Source organism: Acanthochromis polyacanthus, chromosome 22 (assembly GCF_021347895.1).
Source record: "Acanthochromis polyacanthus isolate Apoly-LR-REF ecotype Palm Island chromosome 22, KAUST_Apoly_ChrSc, whole genome shotgun sequence".
Taxonomy (NCBI): Eukaryota; Metazoa; Chordata; class Actinopteri; family Pomacentridae; genus Acanthochromis; species Acanthochromis polyacanthus.
This window is the reverse complement of record NC_067134.1, coordinates 1,731,998-1,748,436: the sequence shown is the minus strand read 5'-3', so window position 1 is coordinate 1,748,436 and position 16,439 is coordinate 1,731,998. Positions and strand designations below refer to the sequence as shown.

General features: G+C 40.8%; 2 protein-coding genes and 1 long non-coding RNA gene across 35 annotated transcripts in view; 1 reads left to right on the top strand and 2 right to left on the bottom strand.

Annotated features, from left to right (window-relative positions):
* LOC127531907 (zinc finger protein 37 homolog) overlaps positions 1-16,439 on the bottom strand; it is a 269,232-nt gene that overhangs the window by 57,871 nt on the left and 194,922 nt on the right. The window lies entirely within an intron of this gene.
* Positions 1-16,439, top strand: part of LOC127531957 (zinc finger protein OZF-like) — a 319,989-nt gene that overhangs the window by 121,074 nt on the left and 182,476 nt on the right. The gene's annotated exons all lie outside the window — the stretch shown is intronic.
* LOC127532113 (uncharacterized) lies at positions 6,542-7,239 on the bottom strand. The gene is made up of 2 exons (XR_007939372.1): positions 7,137-7,239; positions 6,542-6,630 (listed from the first exon to the last, which is right to left on the bottom strand). It is a non-coding gene; the product is annotated as an uncharacterized LOC127532113 (long non-coding RNA).

Sequence of the window (16,439 nt, the reverse complement as noted above, 5' to 3'; positions counted from 1 at the left end):
GCTTATTTGAAGACCCCTAACCTTGACGATCCTGGTAAAATAGAGCTTGATATAAGCTTTCCAGCTATTTTTAAGATCTCAATATTCTCAATATCAGATCTTATTTCCACAAATCTTACCAAGCCATTTTTCACTTGTTGTATTGGCAGATTTTTTCCACTTATGTCAAGGTAAAAGTTCACTGAAATCAGTTTTTTGTTCTTGTTTAGAAAGGGGCATTTTTTCCGGTGTATTCATTTACTTCCTTGGTATCTTCACCAGTTTACTGACTTTTCTATTTTCTGATTTCAGCTCAATTCTTTGGATTCTCAGTAATATTTCATAATTTCTGATGGCTTTTGTTGACTCATTTTGTTTTCTCAACAATATCTGCCACTGCAATGTCCTTCAGGTTAACGATTTTCTGACTGGTCCAGGATCAGAGCCTCATATCAGGTTTTATAGTTTTATACTGAGCCTGTTCAGAGTCCAGACCAAACACTGACTGCTCCTAAATAGATCATTACTGCACTAAATGTCTCTCATGGACTCCACATACATTTCATTCTTCAACTTTTCAACCAAACAAACTTCTGTGAGGATTCTTCTCACCACATTTCTCCTGACAGTAATCAAAGCTGTTCTCTTGGATTTCTTTCTGCTCTCTTTGACTCTTTATCAGTGTTTTCAGTCTGTTTCTGTCCTTTTAGACCGACAATTGTGATCAGCTGATTTCTACACAGCAGCAAACTGATGCTGATTTCCATGAGACTTGATGCCAAACGGAGAATGAAGCATGAAAACAGCTCTGAGGTCTGGACTACCAAGCAGGATCTGAGTTTATGGAGGAACTTCACCTTTACTATCGTGTCCTTTTGTTTTCTCAACAAGAATTTCCTTACGCTTGAATCATTTTATGTCTGAATCAAAAAGAATAAAGTTCCACTCACTCATGTTCTTCCTCTGCAGCTCTCTGCTGTGTGGACCAGGTCTGAGAGAAAATCCTCCTCTGTGTCTGCAGGCTGCCGTCACTCTGAGACTCAAAGAGCAAAGATCAGCTGCTGCACCTTTAGATGACATTAATATGAGACATGATGAAGCTGCAGCAGCTTCCTGGAAACAGCTGAGAACTAAGAAAGCTCCTCCTCTCTGACCACAGCCTCACTCTGTCCTTTATTTCTACACTCATCCTGCACACATTCACATGTTGATGAAGGAGCTGATCAGGAGTCTGTTTGTCTCTTTCCAGGCTGCTGTCTCTGACTTTATCCATCATGTCTGGCTTTAGACTCTCACATTATTTCATCTACTGTCCAACATTGCAGGTTCTCAATCAGTGTCATGATGGGGGTGCTGCTGAGCAATGGAAGAGCGAGACATGTTAGAGACAGCTGTGAAAATTTAAAATCAACTCTGAACCTAACTGGAAGCCAGTGAAGTGAGGAAAGCACCGGCGTTATGTGCTCACATTAAGAGACGAGCTGCTGCATTCCGAACAAACTGAAGCTGAAGCTCAAAGAAGATAGCCTTGACCACTAAGGTGATCCGATCGCAAGCCTGTGATCATATATGAGGTGACAGTGGGCCAAGGGAGCTGGTAAGGACTTGGACCAGGTCAGGGCAATCAAACAGGACACTCTCAGTTTTGTTTTCATTTAATCTTAAGAAATTCAAATTCATCCATGTTTTTAAATCACTCATGCAATGAAACACAGCATGAAGAGATTCCTTAGGAGGAACCTTTAATGGTACATAGACCTATTAATCATCAGCGAAGCAGTGAAAAGGAACATCATGCTTCCTAAATATCGATACCTGAGATAGCACATAAAGGGAAAACAATAGAGGGCCCAGAACTGACCCCTGTGGGATCCCACATGTCAGAGGTCCCACTGAGAAGGAAAACTGCCTCAAGTGCAAACAGAAGGATCGATTTGTGAGGGGAGATATTCAAACTGAGGGAATACATTTGAGTTTTCTTCTGAGTTTTCCAGGTCCCAGTGATGAGGTGCTGATTGAGGTTCATGCTCATGTCTCGACATGTTCACAACTATGTGCATCCAAACCCGTACGTTCCTCTGATCTTTAGTTTGACTGTTGGTTCCATTTTCAATAAACCATTTAAAGTTCTTTATTATTGAGTTCCAGAGCTAATGGTCTGATTTAGAGGTTTACAACAGGCCATCAGTAGGTGTGGGGAAGTCATCTTTATCACTCTTTTTTCATTGCTTTTCTAGCTGTGGAGTGTCTAGAGTATCTTTGTTTGTTTCTTTGTTTACATGTTGTTTTGGTTGGCCTTAGCTGGGGTATGAAGCAGTGGTGGGATGGGGGAATACGAAGACCTGACTGAAACTGACCATGAAAGACACCATGAATGACAGCACCAGGGGAAGAAAGAATTTCACATTTTCCAGCTGGGACATGCACGGCTTAAACAAGCCAGACAAAAGAGGCGAGGCTTTGTCCACCTTCAGACTCTGACCTCAGATATTCTGCTTTTACAAGAGACACATTTAAACAGTAACTGGCATGGCAGACTCAGAGCTGAGTGGATAGGAGAGATTTACCACTCTGCCTTTTCTTCTAAGGAAACAGGTGTGGCAGTTTGAATTAGGAGTGAACCTTTATTGCAGAAAAAACAAGAACTGACTTCCATTAGTGTCAGACGATACTCATATCTGACCTCCCTGGATTTTGTGTTGGAACGATTTTTGCTCGATATATAAAAGTCTAAAAACAAAAGCTTCAATAACAGAAATGCGTGAAGTTGTTCCCACTGACTTGTAGCTTCTGAACAATCTGACAGTCTGTCTACTGAGAGCTTTGAATGATGTTTCTCTGTTTAACAGCTGAAAGCATCAAACTTTCTGACAGCCAGAAGAATAAATCTAAACAACACATTCATTTGATAGAAGAAACAACTGGACACTAAAAGATCAACAATAGGATCAGGATTATTGGAAATGTGTGCAGCTTCAGTATCGTGTAATATTCATTTACTTCCTCAGGATCTTCACCACTTTGACTTCTGACTTTTCTATTCTCCTCTGATTTCAGCTCAATTCTTTGGATCCTCAGTAATATTTCATCCTGATTTCTGATAGCGTTTGTCGACTCAATTTGTTTTCTGAACAATATCTGCCAAAATATTGTCCTTCAGGTGAATGATTTTCTATCTGGTCCAGGATCAGAGCCTCATATCAGGTTTTATACTTTTATACTGAGTCTGTTCGGAGTCCAGACCAAACAGCTCATTACTGCACTAAATATCTCTCATGGACTCCACATAAATTTCATTCAGATGCTGATCAGACAGCAGGATTATTGTTCAGGTGTTCCTCAGGCTGGCCTCAATAAAAGGACTCTCTGAAATGTGCACTTTAACTGTACTGGGGGGGTCAGAAAACCAGTCAGGATCTGGTGGGACCATTTTCCTCCCAGTCCAACAAATCTCCTTGGCATAGATGTGATCATTGATCAGCTGATTGTGTAAAAGCTGGTGTGGTGGGGGTGGTGGAGTGGGGGGCAGCGATCGCCTGAAACGGACCAAAAACACCATGAAGTGGTCGGGACATCACGGAGAAAATAAAATAGAGGAAATAAAGGACATTAATGTGTACAATACCATTACACACGGGTAACAATACTATGTAATGATGTAATAGTATTACTACATGCAGAGCACAAGTATTCAAAATACTGTACTATTATACTGCAGAATAAATATACACACAAACTGTATGCATGTGTTAAAATGTCATGAAAATACTGTCATTATTCATGTACTCTGCAGATCCATTAGCAGTCAACAGTTTGGACCTTGTAGATGAACACTGAACACATCCAAACTACAAAAGAACACAAATGGAACCATGTTGGAAACAGAAAAGTGTTCATATTCAGGATTAATCTACAATGTAGAAAATAAGACAAATAAATAAAAAGCACTGAATGAGAAGGAGAGTTAGAGTACTGATACACATGTACTCTGTGTGTCCTGATATACATGCACTCTGTGTGTACTGATATGTTTATTTCTAGCAAATCAAGGTTGAAAAACAGGAAAAACACGACTAATTTAAGTAAAGATTACTCAGTACTAGTGCACTATAATTACACTGTGTCTTGATAGAAGTTGGTTTATCTTGAAATAAACCTAAATCCAGATTAAAACTAAATCCAAAAACTTGGGTGCTCACTCAACCAGCTGAGCTATCTGGGCACCCATAAACCCAACAACGTCTACAGATATATGAAGATTCTACATCCTGACTGACTCCTGAAACCACAACCAGGACTGTATGTATGATCAGATCAACATGTGACCAGAATCAGCTCTGACAGGAACATTTAGTAGAATTACTCTCAAATATTGATTTCTACATACAGTGCTAGCAAAGATTACTTGTTGCTTCTCAAAGTATAAAGAACTGCTTGAATCATTTCAACATACATAAAATGTGTGTCACATTCTACATTTGCAGCTTTCTGAGACTGTAGGTTGAAGTTTCAGGAACTAATCCTGTCCAGGACACTGAGCTGAGAATGATGCTGAAAGCTCATGATCAAACATGGTACTACCCAGTCAGTTTAACAGCAGAGTTTATGTTCAGACTAAACAGAACCTGGATGGAAACTGACCTGAAGAACCAGGATGAAGATGTGGTGATAACATGTGTTCTGTTCCTGTCTGTGTTGTAATAATGAATAGATGCAGATGTGATGTTACTCTTTAGTACAGCTCTGGAAATAAATGTGTTGATGTTGGTCCAACATCAGTGTTTGGAAGAATTCTAATAAAGTTTACTAGCAGATCTGGAAACAAGTTTTTACAGCTAAAAATGGTCTGAAAGATCAACTGTGGCATCAAACAGTCTCTGACAGTCATTTATCTTATTCTGCAGTAAAAGAACTAATTTTAGGATTTACATACTAAGGAAGAAATACAAGACAAATAATCTTCAAACAAGATTAATAATCTGACAAATTCTGCTCTTGCAGAGTAAATTATTCTCAAAACAAGATCAAACTTTTTTTGGCTAGATATAAGATTATAAGTCTAAGTTAGACAGTTAATTTTTGCAGTATGGACGTACTCTGCGTGCGGGAGGGGACGCGCACTCTGCGTGTATCAGAATGTCCTTCAGGTGAATGATTTTCTATCTGGTCCAGGATCAGAGCCTCATATCAGGTTTTATACTTTTATACTGTGCCTGTTCAGAGTCCAGACCAAACACTGACTGCTACTAAACAGCTCATTACTGCACTAAATGTCTCTCATGGACTCCACATACTTTTCATTCTTCAACTTTTCAACCAAACACAAACTTCTGTGAGGATTCTTCTCCCCACATTTCTCCTGACAGTAATCAAAGCTGTTCTCTTGGATTTCTTTCTGCTCTCTTTGACTCTTTATCAGTGTTTTCAGTCTGTTTCTGTCCTTTTAGACGGACTCTTGTGATCAGCTGATTTCTATGCAGCAGCAGCAAACTGATGCTGATTTCCATGAGACTTGATGTCAGAAGCTGAAGCATGAACAGCTCCGAGGTCTGGACTGCCAAGCAGGATCTGAGCTCATGGAGGAACTTTACTGTCGTGTTCTTTTGTTACCTCAACAAGAATTTTCTCCGCCTTGAATCATTTTGTGTCTGAATCAAAGAGAACCAAAGTTCCACTCACTCAGCTTCTTCCTCTGCAGCTCTCTGCTGTGTGGACCAGGTCTGAGAGAAAATCCTCCTCTGTGTCTGCAGGCTGCCGTCACTCTGAGACACAAAGGGCAAAGATCAGCTGCTGCACCTTTAGATGAGAGGTTGCTAGTGATGTAACGCCCGAGCCAGTTTGCTCGACACAGTGCCGAGCTTTTGAAGCAGAATTGTTCCGAGACGGTGTTTCGATCCCTGCTTCAGCACGCCCACAATCACGTGACTATCGAGAACGAGGCCTCGTTACATCACATCGCGTGTCGCGGTGCTTCGCGCGAACTTTGAAGGGGTTGGACATTTCAATTTGTCCAGGTCAGAGCCTCAGAGATAGTAAGAGTTGCGACACTCATGCTCTCGCAGCGGGGCGGTCACGTGGTTCATGTAAGCCTGAATAGTTCCAAACAGGCAGCGCTGTCATTTCCTTCTATGGGACTGAGAGCGGCGACTTCACGGTAAAAAAGGAATAAAATCACACCTCCAAGTACTTGTTTGATTATTAATTCATTGGAGTATGTATGTAAATGTCAGTTTTACATTTTGAGCCGTAAGGTGACATATTAAAGACACTTTTGGGGTTTTGGAGGGAATGTTCCACATTCGTGTTAGCATGGAAAATCGACTTTTACACAGAAATGTAAGATGATTGAAGATGTTTATTTTTGCCCAGCTGGATTATTGTATTTCCAGACAATGTCTATATTTCTCTGATTCACTTACCCGTAGTCTGGGAGTTATTGAAAAGCAGAGTAACAACAGTCCATTCAGCAGATAGTGTCCAGCCACTTCTGATGAGGCAGGAGTTGACTCACTATAACCATTTTAAGACATACACAAAATATATATTCAAGAATAACAACTCATTATGCTTTGATGAATGAAATAGTATGTTTTATTGACAATGGGAGAAACAATGAGGGTCTTCGTGTCTTCAGTGAGGGCTCTCGGGATACTGGAGGATAGATAGATACGATAGATATTAATAAATATATTTGTTAAATACTTACAAGTATAAGTTTATGCATTATAAAGGGTCTCATATAAAGGACGTAGTCTTGGCAATTAAAAAGAGGTAGCGATGTAGCTAGGTAGCTTTCAAAGAACAGCTAACAAGCACATGGCAATGCCTGAAAGTCGGTCATCTGCCAATATTCACAAATACAGATAAATGTATGCACCACAAAGGGCTTCTGATACAATATAAAGACGTTAAAATTAAAAAGAGGTAGCGACTCATCAACAATTAATCCGTCAATATATCCCTGGAGATAACTTCACAGCTAACAGCAGAGTCGAGCTAAAAAAAAGTAGCAGAAATTCGGTCGTCTACCAAGATAAAAAATATATATAATTACGCTGCGCAAATACAAATAAAGCTCAGCATATGCATCATAAAGAGCCTCTGATAAAATATAGGCAGTTGACAATTCAAAAGAGGTAGGCATTTCATCAACTTACCTCCACATATACTCAACAACCTGCAGTGCAAATGAACGGTGGCTATCACTGTTGAAGCGGTGCTTGGAACTAAACAAGCCTCCACAACCCGGAAGTAGACCGAAAGAAAGCGTACAACGGCACCCTATGGGAGTGTCGCAACTCTTACTATCTCTAAGGCTCTGGTCCAGGTCTTAAAAGGCAAATGGGTCTGATTCACTCCTCAAAGTGTGGGTTTTTGAGAGGAGGAGATTACGCTAGTGCATTTGCCATTTGTCATTTTGAGAGAAGTTAGGGAGAGTATACATTTAGTTAGAATTTAGTTTAGATATATCTAGTTGCATTTCATACATTAAATAACACACAGATACATATGCATAGATTCACTCATACACAACACACATTCATTCATAGAAACACACTATACACATATGCACACAAACATACATATATAACGTTTTAAAACATTTATTGCAAGTACAAAGCAGTGTGAGACAAGTAGTCCTGAGGCTTTTTCAGTTTTTTCAGCTTAGATGCAGTTCTGACACAGGACCAGCAGATGTCACTCTCCTGGTTGTGTCAAATGCTTCGAGCAATGTGTCATTCTTGAAGCAGATGTGTCAAAGTGGTTCACTGCTTCATGAAGCTTCGATTTCACCATCACTAATGTAAAAACACCAGGAGCAGAACTAACTGTTGCTTTGTTCTCGGTCCAGCAGAGTGAAGACTGAGGTCTGCTTTTCTGCTCTGAGGAGCGATTGGCTGAACCACTCCCACCTGCTGGCTCCAGATCAGCTGATTGCAGACGCAGAACACCTGCTGCCTCCTGCCCCAGCTGCACCTGATTAATGTCAGGAAGGGCGGGGGAGAGGACTGCCCCATATGGAGCCTGGTACCATGGACGGGGAAAAAGGAGACATGGAATGGTTAAAAAAAGAGAAAAATGAAGACACAATATGATTAAAAATTGGACAAATGGAGATACAAAATGGTACAAATGAGACAAATTAAGACACAAAATGGTAAAAATGAGACAAATTGAGACACAACATGACAAAAATGACAGAAATTAAGACATAAAATGATCAAAAATTCGACAAATGAAGACACAACATGAAAAAATGAGACAAATTGTGACACAAAATGGTAAATATGGAACAAACTGAGTCCAAAACTGCAGAAAAGAAGACTGGAAATGTTAGAAATAGAAAGACTCAGGACATAAAATGGCATGAAGGAGACATAGAATGGTAAAAATGAGACAAACTAAGACAGTAAATGGTGAAAGAAATGAAGGCTGCAGAGGTCAGACAGAGAAAGTGAAATCAGAGACTATCTCTGGTCCAGCTGGTCCTCATGGATGAATATTACTTTAGTTCATTGATACCATGTGCTGTTAATGACCTAAAAAAAACAATTACCTTTGATAAAAAATACTGATTTTTGACCTGAATGAGTTTGACAGTTCTGACCTGTTTTGTAAATTTGTTTTTACTGTTAACATGTAAAATAATTCTTTTTTTCATTTGATTTTACTGTAATTGATCAAAACAGTGAAAATCTCTGAAGGAACAGTAAACTGGTTAAAAAGTGACAGTTAAATATTGATTCTTTCCAGGAATTATTGTGTGAAAGGACAATAAAACATGAAGGTAAGCTTTGAGCTTTTCATGAGCGATGGGAGCACAGAGACAAACACATATCAGCCGTTCTGATCACTGACTGGGTTCTTCTGCGGAACGTCTCCTGGAAACTCTGACACAAAGAAACACAAAGAAACTGTTAACACCACAGAACACTCACAATAAGACACATGTGAACGTTTCCCTCTGATATTTCATTTCATTTATTCTTTATTTCATTCATTTGTAAAAATAAATAAATAAATAAATTATGTAACTGCAAACATTCTCCAAACTGGAATGAAAGGGAGCAGAAAGAAGACAAGTCTTATTTTGTCTTTATCCCCAGAAATCAATTACAAAGAGTGAACTTAAAAACAACAACAAAGAAAACAGTCACATACTATTTTGGTTCTCCAGTTACAATTCAGTCTATTCACAAAAAATGACAATCAAATGACAATCAAATGTAACTAAAATATTTCATTTTATTTCTTTAACATACTGGCTTTAATTAATCTTTTAAATGTGGTGTTTGACTTGGATTCTTTGATTTCTTTCTTCAGATTGTTCCATAAACTGATTCCTTTTACAGACACACAATGTTCCATCATTTTAGTCCTAAACCTTGGTTTTTTAAAGATCTCTTTTCCTTTTAAGTCATACTTGCTTTCTCTTTCTCCAAATCTTTTCTGGATGTTAACTGGCAGTGTGTTTGTGTGAGCTTTCAGCATAATTTGCAGAATACTGTAATCTACTAATTCTTGAAATTTCAGTAATTTTAACTGAAGGAATAATGGATTAGTAGGATCTCTGTATCGTTTTCGACTGATTATTCTTATGGCTCTTTTCTGTAAAATGAAAACTGACTGAGTATATGTTTTGCAGGCGTTTCCCCATACTTCAATGCAGTAGGTCAGATGTGGAACAATCATGGTGTTGTATAAAATGTACAATGCTTTGTTATGCAGTGAATCCTTTACTTTGTGTAACATAGCTATTGTTTTCTATATTTCTGCCTTTGTATACTGGATATGTGATTTCCAACACAAATTTCCATCCAGAATGACACCCAGAAGCTTGGTTTCCGTTACTCTACTGATTTCAGTACCATCTATAATAAATAAAGCACCAGTGTCTCTCCCTCTGTTACTAGATATCAGGAAGTTTGTTTTTTCAAGATTCAACCATAATTTATTTACATCAAACCATGTTTTTATTGCTTTAAATTCTTGTTGAACCACATTCAACACCTGTGTTCAATCATCCCCACCAGAAAATAAAGTCGTATTGTCCGCAAACAGAAAACATTTGAGCGGTTTGGGACAGAGATTTGTGTGTGAGTCTCTGCTGCCATCTAGTGGTGGATCAACAACATGACTTTCCCTAGATTGAATCCCAGAGTCCTGACTTGTAAAAAAAGTGGATCTGAAAATAAATTCTGGAGAAGAAAATAAAGATTGTAGCAGAATCTCTGTCAGGATGAGGTGTCCAATCTGCACTCATATCTTTGTGTTGTTTCTCTGGGTTTCATTCCTGCCTCATGCAGCAGTGATCCGTCTCCATCTAGTGGCAGAAATAAAAACTCTGAGTCTCGTCTTCTCAGATTGAACCACTTCATCTTTATTTTGGCTAAATCCAGAGACTGACTTCTGTGACAGCCCCAGGGCCTTTGCAGCTGCTCCTGTCCCATCTCCCTCTGTGCAGGTGGGCTGTGCTGGTTGGGTGTGGCTATGGCCCCTCCTCCTAATCTGGACTGTTTAGGCAGATCTGACACACCTGCTTGTGGGGCCGTTTATACGAGGACCATCCTAACAGAAAACGCAAAAGTGGCGTCTTGTCATTTCACGTTTAGACGAGCGGTTTTGAAGGAAATCTGCGTATATACGGTGACTCTATAGTGTGTGGAATTCGATTGGATATGCATGCCAGGCAGCTGGGTGGCGCTGTGATAAAACTCTGCCATGTCTACACGCATGCTTACTATCTCCCTTTTCGGATCTCCGCCGCGGTAAATGTTCATGAATGGAATCTGTACAGATTCTGTACGTTTGTTGGTACGACTCCTGTAGTGTACATAGAGCTGCCAGAGTTGCTTGAAGGTAGGAAGGATGGAAATAATCACACATCTTTGTTTACGTCCTTGTACCGGCCGGCAAACCAAAGCATGTATGTGACGTAATCGCGTACGCGACGTGGTCAGATCTCGGCAAAGTTTTGCGTTTTGCTGTTTAGACGGAAACGTAACAGCGGAGTGTTTTCTACTTTTCCACTCTGGAGGCCGGTTTCAAATTTTTGCGTTTTCAAGCCCCCAAAACGCCGTCCTCGTATAAACGGTAGGGTGTTTTGTTGAAATATTTTGCCGTTTTCACCTGCAAGCGTCCTCGTGTAAACGGCCCCTGTGTCTGCTCCTGCTCACCATGCTGTCTCCTTTTTGTTTTGTTTGATTTATCTACACATCCACACACCACATGCACTACACCCTACACTTACGCATTTTATTGTTTAAATAATTATTTTTTAAAACTTGGACTATTGTGTGGTCTCCCCATCTTTGTTGCCACTTGTTGAGCCAAAGTGGCAACAAGTGGGGGCTCGTCACCAGAGACAAAACCTGGGTTAGGTGAGTTTGTCAAATTACTTACTTTTGCACAATACATTGTTAAATTTAGTTGAATTTTAGGTTTAGTGTTGTGTTTAACCTTGGTTTTGGGGAGATCACACATGTTTAGGTTAAGTTTGATCAGATTTTGCAACATTTTGTGATTTCTTTCTTTTTGGGGGGGGGGGGGTTGTAGTTTGTACTTTAGTTTGGGGCAGCATGGTTGGTTATGGGTTGGAGTAGATTCAGTGGCAAAACCTATTTGCTTTTGGTTATAGTTTTGAAGCCTTTGAGTTGTTTTTTGGAAACTTTTTTTTTTTTGAAGCACTTGCTAGAATTGGGGCGTTCTCTTGTAGGCCTTTGGGGCTTGCTCTTTTGGTTAAGCCTATTTTTTGTTGCGTCACGGGGAAGCGGTTAGTGTTCACCGTGCAGTTTCTGTACGTGTGTTCTCGGGAGCACCTCCAGGTTCCACTGGTTTTGAGTGCGTAAGTACCCGCCGCAGAACTGTGTGAAGACTAGGGTTGAGTTTAGTTAGTTTTGGTTAGGCAGTTAGCGGGGGGCGCCTCAGTTCATAGTGCTGTTTTGTGTGTTTTTTTTCCCACTATGGCTTCAATGGTAGATTTTTTTTTTCAATCGCCATCAGAAGAGCTGCTAAATAGTTGCACCAAGGACCAACTTTTGCAGCTAGTTCAGCACTATGGCATTGATGTTGGAGAAGGAAAGTTAAAAGATGAAATTCAGATGTCTTTGAGGTCTGTTTTGGTTCATTGGGGGGGTTTGCCAAGTAAAGATGGAACTTTGGGGGAAAATTTTTCTTTTACTTTTGAACAGAAAAGGGAGTTGCTTAAGTTAGAGATGGAGAAAGAAAAAATGGCCATGGAGCAGGTGAGGCTTGCACTTGAGAGGGAAAGAGTTCAATTAGAGCAGAACAAGTTAAGAAGGAACTCTGAAAGTACTGGTCAACGGCGAGAATTTGACTTGGTGTCCAATTTGCGTCTTGTTCCTAGGTTTGAAGAGAGTGATCCAGATATTTTTTTCACTTTTTGAGAGGGTTGCTAATTCAAGAGGGTGGCCTGATTCAGAAAGGGTAGTTATGTTGCAGTCAGTCTTTACAGGGAAGGCTCAGGCAGCATATTCAGCTCTGAGTGAACCTGAAAGTAGGGTCTACAAAAATGTTAAAGAGGCTGTGTTGAAGGCTTAGGAGTTAGTTCTAGAGGCCTATAGACAGCGTTTCAGGTCATGGAGAAAAACTGAAAAGCAGTCAAATGTGGAGTTTGCCAGGGATGTGACAAAACATTTTCATAGATGTTAGATCATATGAAGAACTTTGTGACTTGATAGTACTTGAGTAGTTTATTGATTGTGGTCCACCAGACCATAGATGGTTTTGTATCCTTAGATGATAGTGATTGTAAAGTGCCAGTGAAGATTTTGAGAGATACAGGAGCGACAGATTCATTCATTAGGTCTTCAGTGTTGCCATTTTCAGAAAGGAGTGATACAGGGGACTGTGTGATAGTGAGGGGATTAGTTTGGTTCCTTTGAGTGCCCCATTGCACAAAGTTTTCCTGACTAGTGGATTTATTGAGGGAGATGTTCACATTGCAGTTGGACCAGCTCTTCCATTAGAGGGTGGAGATGTAATCTTAGGTAATGACTTGGCTGGTGGCCGAGTTTGGCCTTCTGGGGGTCCTGTCAAAGTTTCAGCTCAACTGAAGGAACCAGATGACTGTGAGAGGAACTTTCCAGAGGTGTTCACAGCTTGTGCTCTCACCAGAGCCATGACAAAGATCTGTTGGACTATGTCAATGGGTTTCGCCATCGTCTTTATACAGCGGGTCAAATGGCTAAACAAAAATTGGTTAAATCTCAAAATAAAAAGAAAACTTGGTATGATAAACATTCTGAAAAGCATCAGTTTTGTGAAGGCGCTCAAGTTCTAGCACTGTTGACTATTGTGTGGTCTCACGTCTTTGTTGCCACTCGTTGAGCCAGAGTGTTAACAAGTGATAACTGCAGACACACCTGCTGGGTGGAACCTGCTCAACGTGTCAGAAGCAGTCCAGGTTTAGCTGGATTATAGTGATAAAATCAGTTTCAGAGTCAAAGACTTACAGCAGAGCTTGTCATTTAAAGGTAATGTGAGAGTGTACAGGTCAGCTCTTGCAGGAGGTAAACATCTCAAACCCACACTTTGTTGTTTTTATGTCAGGTTCAGGTTTCTGAAAAGGAATGGATCGACCTCATGAAGAGCAGTTTTCAGAACTGAAACAGTATCAGGTCCCTTTCCATGAACCCATTTGATGAGCTGCCGTGCTTTATTTGCTCTGGTCTGTGCTCTTATGACGTCCATCTCTTCTTCACTCATAACTCTCTGGTCATAGTCTGTCCAGGAGTTGGTCCACAGTAATGTCTGACATTCCCTGAATCAACTGTCTCCGCACTGATAACAGCCAGTCCTGTGGTTGGTCTCTCTACTCTGTGTCCATTCTTGGATCTGGAAGAAAATGGGGAAAAACATGTTTAATCTCAAACTAGCATTTCTACAGCAGCATTGTTCTGCTTTGGTTTGCTGCAGCATCCAGATGAGCTCTGTCCTGTTCCCTGTTCTTCTTTTATCACAGCATCAAACAGAAGTCATGTTCTTTGGCTTCATGATAGCTCCCCCTACATTTGTGTCCATCTACAGCTGAGGACCATGTGTGGAGTAAACAGTGAAGTCAGTGTTGTCGTGGCAGCACACATAGAGGTCAATTTATGACAGGGACAGGCCCTCCTGCTGCTGTCAATCAAACTAAGACACGCCCCTTCAGTCCACAGAGATTGAAACTTTCGTCCGTTTTTTCTGATGTTTCCACATGGACAGTTTTCTTCCTTATTAGACCAGCCTTAGATATTCCAGAATTCATGACTATGCTGCAATAGTGCACATGCTCAGAATAAGTAGATAACCAACTGTGCATGTCTAGAACAGTCCCACACTGACTCCAGCTGACTATGAAGTAGTACAACAGCACCAACCACACATGTGTAATGTCTGCAGCTGACTGTGTGCACATCTGCAAAAGAGTGAAATCAAAACTATTAACACACTGAAACAAACTGGTAGGAGTTTTGGATAGAAAGGAAGGAAATAAAAGTAACATCAGAAGACCTTCAACAAAACATCCCTGTAGCAGAAGAAGTAGTTTCTGCTGCTGCAGGAGGGTGAAGCCTTTACCTTTCAGAGGAACATTACGTTTCCAGACTTCTGTCTCCTCTTGGTCTTGGATGATCAAAGTCACTAAATCTGGATTTGTTTTCAGGAAAACCTCAAATGTTGGATGGAAATTGGGTCCAAAATCTGGGTAGAGGTGTGCACACAGAAAACCAACACAAACACATCACTATGACAGCAGAAATAAATGTTTATCCACGACTCTGATTGTGAATCAGTTTTCAATGTAACTTTCTTTATAACCATGTCAGATTTCACTTACCTTGGGCTGTATTTCCAAACCCTCCTGTTCACAGTGGAGACTGTAACTCCGACCAAAGCTGAACAAACAGTCAGCTGAGATCTCAATGTATTCTGCATTTCCTTGTTGGGCAGCAACCTTCAAGAGAACACTTTTATCATAGTGCGAATGATCAAGTAGTCACCTCTATTTATTTATAAAGGTATTTAAACTGTTGGATGTTGTGCAAAATTCTATAGATGAGAATTACACAATGTTTGATCAGCCCAGGATCCTACCAGGGAGAGTGGAAAGAAGACAGAGTGGAAGTAGTAGTAGGTCATTGGTAACCAGTTAGCAGAGACCAGGACACAGAACAGAGACAATATAGCAACTGGTATCCAGTAAAGATAGACTAGGTTGATGGGGTTGACAGTTCAGTTGGGTTCTGATTACAACCACAGCATGAGACACACATCTGTTCACTTTACCTCTTTTACAGGAACGTTCTTCTGCAGCAGAAACACATCAAGTATCTGAGGTCCTCTCTTTGGAGAGCGGAGGAACAACAACACTTGGCCCTTTACTGTGGGTGAGAGCAACCTTTTAACAGGTCCCCAGATGAAGCTGAAGAGAGAGCGCTGAGCGACCTCCATGACCACATGAGTGTCAGTGATCTGCAGCGGCTCCAAGATGTTCATTTTATCGGCAGTGGAGTCGGCAACAGACAGCAGGTGGTCAGTACGCAGCGCTGTAGGAGGACAGAAATGTTCAACTTCAGGCTGTTTCATCTTTAATTAGTTTTACTTCAGATGAATGTGTTGGTATTAATTTCAGAACATGTCAGATCTCTAGTTCACCCTCATCCTGTCATTTATCTGGATGGGTGCATTTGATACTATAACTGAACTCCATCACAATCTTGTTTTACTGCTTTTTATTAAAGGCAGCAAATTAAACAATGTACCAGAAATAATACAGATCTGAAGTTAATGATTCAACAGCTAGACAGCACACTGCTTACCACTCTGTTTCACAGTGTGAGAAGCGGATTTCATGAACTGCAGCCTCCTTAGAACAGTGGATGTCGTACAGCGGTCCTGCAGCTTCTTTGCCGGTCGGTTTGAGGCGGCTCTCATCCCACTGAACGATGCTGTACTGCAGCTCCACCCCTTGAGTTGTCTTAAACACCAGTCCAGTATCAGCACAGTGGAACTCATCTGGGCCAGTACAGCTGAACCTGCAGGACAAAGAAAGGCTGGAAAAACTACAGCAAACCTGTGGAACCCTGAAATGAAAATGCTTTATTACTACTGTTAAATGGTGGGTGTTATGTGCCACAGTCTCTCGCTCTCTGGTTTGGCTCTCTCTCCTCCTTCTGCCTGCTGCTCACCTGAGTGCAATCAGCACTCAGGTGATGAGAGGAGGAGGAAATAAAAGGGACGGAGTGGAGAGATTGGAGGCACGACACGGCACAGACACCTGGACAGGTAGGAGGGAGTGTTTTCCTTCCTCCGTAGTTTCCTTCCCCCCAAGCAGGTTTTCCCCGTGCATGTTTGGGTGCCGGGGTTTTTGTTGGTTTTCTTCATTGTATTAATTTGGGCTGGAGATCACCGACAGTCTCGTTATTCGTCTTTTGTTTATTTCAGCCTTAGTTCTTGTT